The following is a 14,985-nucleotide window of genomic DNA, read 5'->3' on the forward strand; positions in this document are numbered from 1 at the left end:
GGAAGTTTAAATAGGCAAACAAAATTACTAATTTCATTAAGGATTTTAGGATAAATTCTGCCTGCTCTGGATGGTTTTAGTTTCCTTTGATGTATCATTACATTCCCTTTTAATCAACTACAAGCTATGTATTATGACTTGAAAACTCATCTAACCTATTTACTAGAAAAACTCTAAAATATTTATATTTTTAATTCTTACAATCTGTTAAGTTTATTTTTCATTTATGTATGTATTGAATGATTGATTGATTGACTGATTGGATGTATTATCTGTCCTGTGTGGAAGCTGCCCAGCTGCAGACAGACACAGAACACACAGAAGTCCAAAATCACACACGTTTATTTTCTTTCTTCAACACACAGTGCACAAACCAGTAACAATGCTCTCAGTCCTTTTCTTTTCCTTTCCTTTCCTTTCCTTTTTCTTCTCTACTCTTTCACTGCTGCCTCCACTCCTCTCTCACATGCTCTGTCCTCTGCCTCCAGACTCCGGCTCTCCAAATGGAGTGAGGCGGCCCCTTTTATGTTGCACCTGTATGTGCTCCATGTGCGCCCTGATGAATTTCCTGCAGCACTTCCGGGTGTGGTGGAAGTGCTGCATGGGCACCCGGAAGCACTTCAGGTGCATTCGGTTCCTCTTTTGACAGCACTTCCTGGTGTGGCTATTGTTAATGCAAAAAATAACTGACAGAACTTAATGCTGATCACTAAACTTAATAGCATTTCATTGAAATCCCATTAGATTAGTCAGATTCTGAGCTAACATAATATATATTATATCTTTAACATCTACATCTGTTTCCTATTTAACCAGCTATTACAAGCACAATCTTTATCATTCTATGTTTTAGAAATGTCAATGACCCAGGTTATTTTCCCTCAGCACAAGCACTTAATTTTATAGTTTACAAAGATTAACTGTTATCCTGCAAAATCTTACTTGCTTACACATCATAAGTCAATCATGAAACTAATTTAATCAGTATCCTTTTGATGTAACAGTTCTGCCCTGATGCTTGTGATAATTTAGAATACAAACTGAAACGTGAAATGATTTTAACTCTGGTTAGCATGAAGTACAATGCAGTCTGAAAAGCCATTAAGAGCAAAATAGTTGTGTGTTTCAGTTCATATAGCATAATTTCATTTTCTTAAATTATATGCATCCTTCTCTCTCTCACACACACACACACGCACACACACACACACACATACACACACACACACACACACACACATGCACACATACACGCAGTACATTGGCAGCCTCACTTCTGTTCAGTTTCTAGCTATCTTTGCTTTCTATTGAATAATGCGTTGCCCGTTATGGGCCCACATCACATCTTATTATATTTTGATGTTAGGTTTTATGTACTGTATGGGAGAGGTACAACTAGTTCTTAGGATGAAAAGTCAGATTCAACATCTAAAAGGTAGGTAGACCATACAAATGATATTTTTCATGAAGCAGGTTGGTGCAAGGCAAATATCTTACAAATGTTGGAGTCCAACAATTTAGTAAAGGTTTAAAGGGATGTAATCAAGACTTAAAATCAACTGTTAATAAAGAAGGAAAGAAATGTTACAGTATTTGAGACTAGAAGGCTCTTTGTGTCTCTGTTATGTCCTTTTTCTACCAGATGATGGTTTTGAGAATAAGGGGATGCAAGTATTTACACAACAAGGCCCACAGACACTTTGATGATTTAACAAGGCAATAAGACCTAATAAATACATTCCATGTTGCCTCATTTTTTCCTTACCATGTTTAACTCTCAATAATTCTTAAGGATGGGAGTGATCGGCAGTTTCATTACATAGTGCTTGTACTTCAACAATTTTGGAGGTCTGAAATAACACCATCAGAGTCAGAGACACTTTTTTCTGTTCTTAACACCGTTTGACTGTTTAAAATGAGATTTGATTTTGACTTGGTTTTTTCCTTTCTCTTGCTTATATGTCTGTGTTTGAGAAAGCTGTGCTGCTGTTCATAACCGTCTTTAGGCACAACATTGGTATAGTCATTCTACATAAAACATAAAAATTGGAAATACAATTTTAATTTAAGTTTAAAATGTAATTTCTTCAAAATGTTCTGCAAATAAATTGAGCTAAACATTGTTAAGAGGCAGAAAAGAAAAAACAATACTTTTTTCAGCACTTTCATAGGACTTTAAGTAATTGCTGTAATTCATATTTAAAACTGTACTGTAAATAAATATATTGTTCAATTTTCTCCTGATAGATAGATAGATAGATAGATAGATAGATAGATAGATAGATAGATAGATAGATAGATAGATAGATAGACAGACTATAATCTGAACACACACCAGAATGACTAAAAAAGGAAGAAATTTAAAAATATAAAAATCTTCTGACTAGGCTATCATAGTCCCAGTGAGGCATTATGCAGACGTACTGCTGTTGTTATAAAGGAGCCCCAGTAGCGCTTCTTGACACACTTCTGCTGAATAATTCATTGGCTTAAAGTCCTCAGTGTTAGTGTGTCAGAGAGATGATGTGTAGCTTTGTTCATAATGGCACTCAGTTTTGTTTTAATTCTCTCCTTTCCTACTCCTTCCAGGGAGTCCAAAGTGTGTTTCATAACTGAGCCTGCCCTTTTAATTAGCTTGTTAATTCGGTGAGCCTCTCTTGTAGTGACTTTACTGTCCCAGCACGCCATAGCATTGAAAACTGGATTGGCCATCACAGAGTTGTAAAAGAATTGAAGGATATCATCATCATGCATTCTCCTATGGGTTTTATCTTTTATGGGAAAGAGTAGTGGAAGCTAGGTTAAGAAGTGAGGTGATGATTAGTGAGCAGCAGTATGGTTTCATGCCAAGAGTACCACAGATGCAATGTTTGCTCTGAGGATATTGATGGAGAAGAATACAGAAGGCCAGAAGGAGTTGCATGGCATCTTTGTGGACCTGGAGAAAGCATATGACAGGGTGCCTTGAGAGAAGTCGTGGTATTGTATGGGGAAGTTGGGAGTGGCAGAGAAGTACGTAAGAGTTGTATAGGATATGTACGAGGGAAGTGTAACAGTTGTGAGGTCTGTGATAGGAGTGACCGATGCATTCAAGGTGGAGGTAGAATTACATCAGGGATCAGCTCTGAGCCCTTTCTTATTTGCAATGTTGATGGACAGGTTCATAGACGAGATTAGACAGGAGTCCCCATGGACTATGATGTTTGCTGATGACATTGTGATCTGTAACAATAGTAGGGAGCAGGTTGAGGAGACCCTGGAGAGGTGGAGATATGCTCTAGAGATGAGAGGAATGAAGGTCAGTAGGAACAAGACAGAATACATGTGTGCAAATGAGAGGGAGGTCAGTGGAATGGTGAGGATGCAAGGAGTAGAGTTGGCAAAGGTGGATGAGTTTAAATACTTGGGATCAGCAGTACAGAATAATGGGGATTGTGGAAGAGAGGTGAAAAAGACAGTGTAGGCAGGGTGGAATGGGTGGAGAAGAATGTCAGGAGTAATTTGTGACAGACAGGTATCAGCAAGAGTGAAAGGGAAGGTCTACAGGACTGTAGGTAGCAGAGTTAAAGCTGCTAATATTTGCGTTGGGTGTGAAAAGGATGGATAGGATTAGAAATGAGTACATTAGAGGGTCAACTCAAGTTGGACGGTTGGGAGACAAAGTCAGAGAGGCGAGATTGCGTTGGTTTGGACATATGCAGAGAAGAGATGCTGAGTATATTGGGAGAAAGATGCTAAGGATAGAGCTGCCAGGGAAGAGGAAAAGAGGAAGGCCTAAGAAGAGGTTTATGGATGTGGTGAGAGAGGACATGCAGGTGATGGGTGTAACAGAACAAGATGCAGATGACAGAAAGATATGAAAGAAGATGATCTGCTGTGGCAACACCTAACGGGAGCAGCTGAAAGAAGAAGAAGTATTTTCTCCTAAGCCTGCTATGGCCTTTTTTATATTTCTTCTTTCTACAAGACCAGTTTAAATTATCATTCAAGTGGCCCCCAAGTACTTGTAGCAGTACACCAACTATACATATACTCCCTAAATACTGACCAACCATAAAGGCTTGGTTTTGCCGATGTTAAGTTGCGGACAATTCTTTCTGCACCAAGAAACAAAATTTTCCACTTGACTCCTATGCTCTGTCATATCCCCCTTATCGATACATCCCATAACTGCAAAACCTTCTGAGAATTTCTGCGAGTGACATGACCTGGTAATATATTTATAGTCTGAGGTGTACTGAGTAAAGAGAAAAAGATACAGGACTGTTCCTTGTGGGGTTTTGCTTACATCTGTATCAGAAATACAGTCCTTAAGTCTCACAAGCTGCGGTCTGCCAGACAGATAGTCCATTTTCCAGGACACAGTTGGCTTATCTACATTGTAGCCAGCACGCTCAATCATTTTTTCCATATTAAATATGATATGACAGGTCACTGACAGATTCTTTAAATTAAGTTAATTGATCACAATGATAGCACTCTATTAGTTTTAACTGTTGTCATGTAAGATTTTTTTTATAAAATTGCTCTTAGTTAAAGATACATTACATTTACATGCAAAGTACTGTGTATAGGATAGCAGGTACGCATAAACACATACACAGTCTTGCCTGCCTTTTCTTAATCTTTTCAACATTCAGCAGTGCCTGTCCATTGATACATATTTCATCATATTTCATTTCTTATATTCAGCTGCATAGCTTTCTTGGTTTTCTCTAGCATATCATCAATATCTAACACGTATTCAGTCATTCTTCTCTGTGCCAAAACATTATTGACATGAATTTTTAGGATTACTTAGTATTTCCCAAAGTTTGCTAATATATTTTTTCTGTTCAGTCCGGCATCTTTACTGTATTGCTGTAGAAAAATGAATCTCATATACTCTTTGAAATGTATTCAATGTGAACCATTAGGAATGCTCTCAAGTCATTACCCAACCAAAAATAGGTCAAAAGAGACAAAAAAAGTATACAAAGGGTAGATTTATTACAAAATAAACACGAATTGGAGGATTAAGGATAAGGAGTAAAACACAATACTGAAATAAACAAAGGAAAAACAAGGGGCCTGCCTAGACAGTATTCGTCACTTACTACCATAGTGGGATAACTAATGTGTACACCCACAACACATTCCTCCAAAAAAAAACTCCAGTTGTTTCTCCCCTTCTCCTCTCCCTTCTCCATTTTTCTTTTTTCTTCCTCTTTCCTTTCATTTTTGGCTTCTAATCTTCCCAACGGTCGAGCCCTTGCCAACACTCCACTTCTGATGTCAAGCTCCTCCATATTGATGACTGTTAAGATCTTTTAAAGTACCTTCTATGATCATTTCAGGGATGAAAGATCTGATCTAGGTTCAGGATTAGCTTAAAGAACTCTAGGGGTCATTCTCCCATAGTACACTCTGACAGACACATGTGCCCCTGAAAGCTCTGAACCCCAACTTATATTATAGGATTTAAGGAATGTTGCAGAGACTTGATAACTTAAAGAAAAAGGTCACAAATGAATCACCTTGTCTCCTTGCTGCCAAATAATTATCTCCAGAATACTTATTTCCAGGGTGCCTTTCATTATTTATCAAATTGTGATCCCTACCAGAACAATCCTAATTTTGGCCTCCCATCTGGGAATGAGTCAAAGAAAATGCACTTGTAATTTCAGTCCAAGCTACTATCCTATATGATATTCAAATCTCAGTTTTAACGTATTGATTGCCAGTTCAATTGCCCCTACATTCTTTTTTTACAGTGTGCTTTTAGTGATATTGCTTTCCTTTGAAAGTATCAAAAGATCTGTAATACTGTCACTGACACATACAAATTATATACTGTTGTACAGAAGAACAAAGCTGATGTGATGGCCTACACTTGTTTTTACTGCATGCAATATTTTGCAGAGCAAGGGAGTGAGAAAGCAAAGAGGACAACAATAAACAGCTGTACCCTCCTTCCCAACCTATTTGTCATCATAAAATCCATAATTTGAAATATTGCAACCAGTTTCAGCTACACTAAGATAGGTCAACTACCTGTCCCAGTTGGGCCTCTGATATGATACTTGCTCCCTTGTGTTAACTGTACTTGTAATACAAATGAGCGTAATGTGAATACATTCAATTTGCCTAACAACTAACATCTTTTGCTGAAATCATTTTTTAAATAATGCATGTACCCAACCAAATACTGTAAGAATGCTATTGATTGTGAGCATCTGTGAGCAGCAGTTTTCTGCATGTTTAATTACAAGCCCTTTCCTTTCAAAGCCAGTAGAACTCGTACACTTGCCAGAGCTTATTACTGAATGTATGTTTAGTTGCTTTCAGAATGCGATGCAGAAACTGCTCATTAAAATTTTAAAAGCGACAAAACTTTCCTGTATCAAAATGAATTTTGAATTTTTTATTGGGTTATGAAACAGATTTGTGGTCTTAAACATTCAATATGATGAATGATTTTTAGTATTGTTGTGTATCATGTAAATAACTTGATGCAGGGCAGCACTCACAACAATTAACAGGAGTCCAGAGACAAGTCCAATCGACAACTGCTTTATTTCAAACATTACCTTCAATATATAAGAACAGTCAGATGTAATAAAAGATCAGTCTGATGCAATCCAATTAACACTGGATAGATGTATTTACCTTTATAGGGATATACTCTACACCAAGGTCTGGTATACAACTGGAATGATCAACCCTTGTATTGCCAAAACAAAAGTCCTTTTAAAACAGACAAAACAACAAAGAAGTTAGTATAGTATAAAAAAATTAACTTCATAAACATAGAGTTTATGGGATGAACACTTTTTGTTTAACCCTAGTGGGTCAGTACATTAAAGCTGAAATATATGATGAATGTAAATAAAAACGTAACATTCTCAAACCTGCCTGTACAGGATCATGGGGGCCTGGAACCTATCCTCCCCTCATTAACTGCAATGCAGGCAACATCCTTGAAGGGGGAACCAGTCCATCTCTGGGCCTACTCATGCGCACACCTACACTAACACAGGGCCAATTAATCTTACACACGTGCAGCATATCTGTCATGTAAAAGTAAAACCAGAATGCCGTGAGAAATAAGACAGGGGAAGCATGCAAATCTTGCACAGACAGTCAGATTGCACCTCCTCTCCTCTTGACATCAGGCTCCTTAAGTTACCTTTCATGATAAACAAAGGGACAGGGACCCTTCTTTCAACCTCAAATGATATGATTTTGTATGAAATATAATAACAGCAAATTATATTATGAAGGGCAAAAAATAGAACAGTGTTTACTCTGGGTAAAGTAATCTAATAAATCAATCAAGGGTGAGTTATACAATATACAGTAATATTTTATAATGTTCTGAAGAGACATTGTCGTCTCACAGCTCAGCGGATCTGGGATGATGTCTTGGCATCTGCATGCCCCAATACAAAACAAACAGAAAAATAATTTAGTTTTTCTTTTATACAAAGTGCTCTTTCTGCTTGTTGCACATACCATTAACATCTACTCTCTCTTTCTCTCTATATATAAAATCCTAAGCCTAAAAGTGCAATGATTTTGTGCAATGATTTTATGTGACTTTTTTGTCACGCTTTAAATCAGGCTTATTTTAAACCTTCATATATACGTTTGGTATCATTCTTTTCAGAGTTTATCGAACTTTAATGTGATGTTGTTAGATTTTCAGATTCTTATTCAGTTTTTAAATTATAAACTAAAAAATATCAAGCTGCTATATAGGCTTTTAAATGTTCGAAGTTCTGTGCGAGATACAGATCATGAGGCACGTGTCCCTCGAAGCATCCTGTGGGGTGTGCTCCAAGAGTACGGGGTACAAGGCTCGTTGTTACAAGCCATTCAATCCTTGTACAGGAGGAGCAGCAGCTTGGTACGTATTGCCAGTAATAAGTCAAACTCGTTTCCTGTTGAGGTTGGACTCCGCCAGGGCTGCCCTTTGTCACCGATTCTGTTCATAAGTTTTATGGACAGAATTTCTACGCTCAGCCAAAGAGGGGAGGGGGTCTGGTTCGGTAACCTCAGAATCTCGTCTCTGCTATTTGCAGATGACGTGGTTCTGTTGGCTTAATCAGACAGTGACCTCCGGCTCTCACTGGAGCGGTTCACAGCTGAGTGTCAAGCGGCGGGGATGAGAGCCAGCACCTCTAAATCCGAGGCCATGGTTCTCTGCCGGAAAATGGTGGAATGCTCTCTCCAGATTGGGAACACATTACTGCCTCAAGTGGAGGAGTTCAAGTATCTCAGGGTCTTGTTCACGAGTGAGGGAAGAATGGAGCGGGAGGATGACAGATGGATCGGTGCAGCATCCACGGTAATGTGGGCTCTGCAATGGTCTGTCGTGGTGAAGGGAGAGCTGAGCCAAAAGGTGAGGCTGATTTACCAGTCGATCTACGTTCCTACCCTCACTTATGGCCACGATCTTTGGGTAGTGACCGAAAGAGCAAGATGGCGGATACAAGCTGCCAAAATGAGTTTTCTCCACAGGGTGGCTGGACTTTTCCTTACAGATAGGGTGAGGAGTTCAGTTATCTGGGAGAGATTCGGAGTAGAGTCACTGCTCCTCCGCACTGAGAGAAGCCAGTTGAGGTGGTTCAGGCATCTGGTCAGAATGCCCCCTGGATGCTTCCCTAGGGGGTGTTCCGGGCATGTCCCACTAGGAGAAAGCCACGGGGCAGATCCAGGACACGCTGGAGCTGGAGGAGGTGGCCAGGGAGAGGGAGGTCTGGGCTTCCCTGCTTAGGCTGCTGCCCCTGCGACCCGACTTCAGATAAGCAGTGGACAATGGATGGATGGACATATTCCTAGCCTAGAGATCTACCATGTATTTTTTTTGTGATTAAATATTCCCTTATGTTACATGGCACACTATTACTTAAGTTGTTCTTGCCCTTACTAATACAATCACAGATTAAAACAAAAGTGGCACGACATCTAGATTGTGACCCTATATCAAAATGTGAATATTAATACAAACATAGGCTTAATTATGGAGAACAACATGTTTTACTACAAACAAATTTCAAGTGATTTTGAGATCGACCAGGAGATAAGCCAAAATCTGTTAAAATGCTGAAAACATGTCAAAACCAAGTGATCAAGAAACAAAAGCCAAACCTGAAATAAGTGTTAAAAATCGTGGTCAAAAGATTCAAAGCAAGTGCTACAGAAAGAGGAAATGCTACAGAATTCTATAAATTTGACAAAATAAAGGTTTTTTATCCACAAATTTCACGTCCTCAGAGGACACGCCCCCAATAACACAGGTTGCTTACCTAATGATGAGAGCCTCAAAATGGTGGCACCCATAAATAAACAACATGGTTGTGAAAGCAGCACAAAATAATTCCCAACAGCAACAGTAAGCTTTAATTCAAAGAACTGATGTGTAAAACAAGTTCCTAGCTATGGAAGATACCTAAAAGGGGTGCAAAAAATGTGACTTTTAATAAGGAAACACCAGAGAAATTTGATTAAATAATCAAATTAATAATATAACATAGATTAGGGGAAATATAATTATAATTTGCTTCCGAAAGTGGCCTTGGATACAGTAGCCCCCCTTAAAACAAAAGCAACTACAGTGATCCCTTGCTATATCGCGTTTCGCCTTTCACGGCTTCACTCCATCGCGGATTTTATATGTAAGCATATTTAAATACATATCGCGGATTTTTCGCTGCTTCGCGGGTTTCTGCGGACAATGGGTCTTTTAATTTCTGGTACATGCTTCCTCAGTTGGTTTGCCCAGTTGATTTCATACAAGGGACGCTATTGGCAGATGGCTGAGAAGCTGCCCAGCTTACTTTTCTCTCTCTCTCTCTCTCTCTCTCTTGCGCTGACTTTTTCTGATCCTGACGTAGGGGGATTGAGCAGGGGGGCTGTTCGCACACCTAGACGATACGGACGCTCGTCTAAAAATGCTGAAAGATTATCTTCACGTTGGCTACCTTCTGTGCAGCTGCTTCGTGAAGCGACATGCTGCCCGGTGCTTCGCATACTTAAAAGCACGAAGGGCACGTATTGATTTTTTTATCTGTCTCTCTCTCTCTGTCTGCTCCTGACAGAGGGGGTGTGAGCTGCCACCTTCAACAGCTTTGTGCCGCGCGGTGCTGCGCATACTTAAAAGCCAAACAGCCCTATTGATTTGTTTGCTTTCCTCTATCTCTCTAACATCTGCTCCTGACGCGCACTCCTTTGAAGAGGAAGATATGTTTGCATTCTTTTAATTGTGAGACGGAACTGTCATCTCTGTCTTGTCATGGAGCACAGTTTAAACTTTTGAAAAAGAGACAAATGTTTGTTTGCAGTGTTTGAATAACGTTCCTGTCTCTCTACAACCTCCTGTGTTTCTGCGCAAATCTGTGACCCAAGCATGACAATATAAAAATAACCATATAGACATATGGTTTCTACTTCGCGGATTTTCTTATTTCGCGGGTGGCTCTGGAACGCAACCCCCGCGATGGAGGAGGGATTACTGTATATCAAATTGAAACTCGATCTGCTTTAATGAGAGCACCAGTGGTTTTCTATTAAAATGCATAGATGCATAGAAAGCATAGATATACACCAACAAAGTTACAGCTCTTCTGAACAGCATAGAGAGACAATGTTAAAAAGTATATATTCTATTTCTTGAGATTCTGTAAAAGCTAAATTCTTCAAAATCTTGTGCACTGTTTAGAATAGTCATTATCTGATAAATGGGAATTCTGAACTACCAAGCAAAACCTATTGATTTTATGAGCTTTTATGAGCAAAACTGTATTGATCTTATGAGCATTTTCAAAATTGATTATCTAATTTTAATGCTTTTCTTTGCCTGTAACTATTTCTTTGACACCTTGTAAAGTACTTTGAGCACAATTCCTGTGCTTGAAAATTTGCTACAGAAATAAATGCTGCTTTTACTAATATAGATTTCAACATCATCTAGTAAATTAAATATTGCAGTGTCATATCATATCTCTCCTTATACACACCTCCTTAGTAACGTTAGCTTGATAACTGAAAAGGAAATTATAACTTTAATTTCTAAAATTAAACTTATGTCCTGTCTCTTAGACCCAGTTCCAACACAACTAGTAAAAATCTCAATGGCTGTTCTGGAAGTGCCCATTCTTAATATTATGAAAAGATCATTATTGACTGATATAGTTCTTAGTGCACTAAAAGCATCTGTAAGCAGGCCACTATGGGAAAAAAATCAGATCTAGATTGAAATAATTTATGCTTAACAATTACAGACCTATATCAAAATTTACTTTTCTTTCTAAAGCACTTGAAAAAGTAGTCACCCTGTAGCTTCAATCACATCTTTACATATTATAATTTACTTGAGAAGTTACAGTTTGGCTTTTATGCCCTGTCACACTAAGACATGCAATTAACTTGCATTTTAAATGACATTTCAATATTGTCTGATGAGAGAAATACCACATTTATTATTCTGTTAGATTTAAGTGCAGCTTTTGACACAATTGACCGCTCTATTCTATTACATAGTCTGGAAAACCATTTTGAGATCTCAGGCACAGCCCTTGGGTGGTTTACTTCATATTAATCAAAACAATTTCAGTGTGTACAGAAATTTGATGTCAGTACTTCATAAATATATTCATACATTATCATTAAATTTTCATTGTACATCCTTCCACTTGGACATATGGTTAGAAAAAATAACATTTACTTTGATTTGTAACTATAGGATACTCACCTATTGTATCTCATTCTTTGAGACCAGATGATATTATCCTATAGCGTCCATAATTTTTTGCATCAGAGAGTTAAAAGAGTAAATAGATGATATATACGTATGTTTACTAATATGTTAAGCCTAATCTGTAGTTTTAAGTGTTTATATTTTGCAAATTTGATATTGTATTTTATTTGTAAACCTGTTACAGCTTTCTGAGCCTGTACTTAGTGGAGAGTGTTATAGAAACAGAAATGATACTGAATTCAAATTTAATTATGGTATGTTATTATGTCTCATTGTTACACACCACCGATTCTACTGACCTGTTAAATTTTTTTTTTGCCAGACTCAAAACATGCGCTGGTGCATTTAGCGGTGTGCACACATCATGATGTGGTGACGCAGTCTTCAACAAAAATCCACATGTTCATGTCTCTAAACATTATTGAAATAATAACTGAGTAAGAACATATTTCACCTGTGCCAAGCTTTTTTTTTTTTACCCTGTAGAATAATCCTTATGAAAATAAAGAAGTTATGTTTGTAGCTCTTTCTGGTGTGGGTTTCCCTTTGTGTTCACCTGTTCTGCTAGTTGTGTCTTTTGCCTGACTTGTGACACTTGGCTCCATTTATTTCAAAATGTATTTGCATTATCAAGATATTTAGCCTATTTCACCTTGCACTTTCAGTAACAGGACCTTAAAATGTTTTGTAATTAGCTTGCCTGAATGAATGCTCTGAGGTAATTTCACCTCAGCAGGGGTATTTTATGAGAAAGTGTTGATTATCTGTGCAGTATGGCAGAAGACTACATATAAAAACATTGCTTAATGATCTAAGTAGCTTAAATGCCAGACTCTATTAACATTATTCAACTGTATATTTAATGTTGTATCCCTTTGTTTTTTTTTCTTTATCAAGCTTTTCAATTCACATCTGTTTAATGTTAGTTCCCTGTGCTGAGATGAGCACACAGAGAATGTAAACACAGTGTGACTTGAACATCCTGCAGGCCACTGTGGATTAAAATTTGTTTCATATGATCATTCCACTCAAGCTATTTTATGCGGCTAACTGCATAGTTTTAAGCATTATAAATGTTGATGGTTAGCTCATAAGAGCTTACACATTACTCAGACATGTTATACCAGATGGTTTTTTTTTTCAAAATATGATGAAATGATAATATCAACAAGCAATTCTGACAGAAGTAATGAGCTTTCAGTCATGTTAATACTGAAACATAATTAAATGATTTCTTCATTATGAAGTAGAGCGATTAACAGGAGCTCACAAGTCAAAACTATACAAACAATTACAGCTGACTGTTTTATTGTTTTCAAACTAGTATAAATCATGCAGGAATATTTCTGTTTATGAACACATCTCCCCAGGGACAGGCCATCAATACCCACGTTGTTTTAATATGTACATATCGCATAAGAAACATAGTAACATTAGAAATTTGACATATGAGTTGAGGCCATTCAGTCAATAAAGTTCATTTGCGTAGCTAACAGCCAAGCTGTTTCATTATCTCATACATGTTGAGGCAAATAAGCAGATCCAGTGTTAAACGGGAGTGCAATTTCAGTTTACCATATTATTTTATATATTTGTGTTACATATTCCACATTTCTCACAACCACTATATATACAGTAAGGTTGTGATGGTGTCATGTATTGTATGTTATATTGCGTAATTGTATTCACCTGGATATGTGCATGAATGTAACATCAAGGGGAATTCCTAACATCTATGTTGCCTGGCAATAAAGTTCAAGTTCAGTTCACTTATAAACATGAGTGGATGGCTCAGATCAAAAGAACCTTCCATTATGCAATTTTGTACAAAAATCTTCGCTCTGCTAAATGATACTTTTAATGAGATGCAATGAGAAGATTAATGTAAAGATATGTTTTCATTAAATTTTAATTTAAAAAAATTAAAAGCCTATTTTATTTATATTTAGTAGAATAGCTGATGAATGTGCCTGAATTTCTTCTGAACAATAAAAAAACTTTTCATAATGAATAGGTGGTCCGCAGACATATTAAGAGAGAGCTTTGTAGTAACAGGTTTGGAGTGTCAAAATGTTAGCTGTTGGCCAAACTGTAGTTTATTTAATTCCTAAACTGAGCTGGAAGAGCATAAAATATTTTGATTAACCAGACAGGATTACCATTTACTGAAACCACTAAAAGATAAACAGTTTACATTACTATTAAGAAACAACAATCTCATACTTCTCACTCATGGTATCCTATTTAAATTAGCAAATGGTAGTGGATGTGTGAAGTTAGTGATTGTTTTGAAAATGCTACAGATTCTCTCTTGTCACAGTGTTAACCATGATCACCTTCTCAATCACATTTATACAGCATTTTAAAATTAAAAGAATTTGTAAAGAATCTATGATACAGTATGTCTTAATAGTGTTATGCCACAGAGAACAGGGAAAAAGGATGGTTCATTCAACAAAAGACAAGGTATTCCATTATATGATGTCATACGTGCACATGGTTCTCCTTTGGCAAACCGCTCTGTCATTAAACTACATGAAAAAGAGTTAAATATTATCAGTGGCTGCTATGAATCCAAAAACAAGCATGAAGACTCTGATGATTTTTGTGTTTTATACATATATTTAGTCTATCACATGCTGTGAAGTAAATAACATCCATTCCCTTTTTAAATCTCTGATCTGAGCCACTGATGAACTGAGGTGCGGACACTAGTTGCTGTGTAACTCGATCACGCTGTTTCAATATATCTATAGCAAACAACTGAATTAAAACTAAACTGACACTTTATTAATATTTTTCTGTTATCGGATTGCACACAGCACACTTTTCTGCTTGGCTGAGTGAATGAGTCCTGTAAAGAACCCGGTACATGTGCTTTTTGCCTTACACCTTTTGCTGCTGAGATTATAATAATTCAGATATTTTACTTCAATAAAATAAGTATTGTGTTAAGTTACCTGTTACTTTAAAAAGTAGTCGGACTACTTCATGCATGTTACTTTTAACACATTACCTTCTGCTCTGGAAATTGTGCAGCTGAGCCTTACACTGTATGTTCACCTCATCAGTATAAATTTAGTGAATTCTGAAATATTGAGAAAGGTCATTTTAACCAGGAGAGGAATAACGTGATCGTCCATACCTTTTCCTCTGGAAATTTATTTTTTGATTGCTTCTACTTGTGGCTGCTGACAGCATGTGCAAAACTAAGACATACACAGGTTAACAGAGTACAAAGAAGA

This window comes from Erpetoichthys calabaricus, chromosome 3 (assembly GCF_900747795.2).
Source record: "Erpetoichthys calabaricus chromosome 3, fErpCal1.3, whole genome shotgun sequence".
Taxonomy (NCBI): Eukaryota; Metazoa; Chordata; class Cladistia; order Polypteriformes; family Polypteridae; genus Erpetoichthys; species Erpetoichthys calabaricus.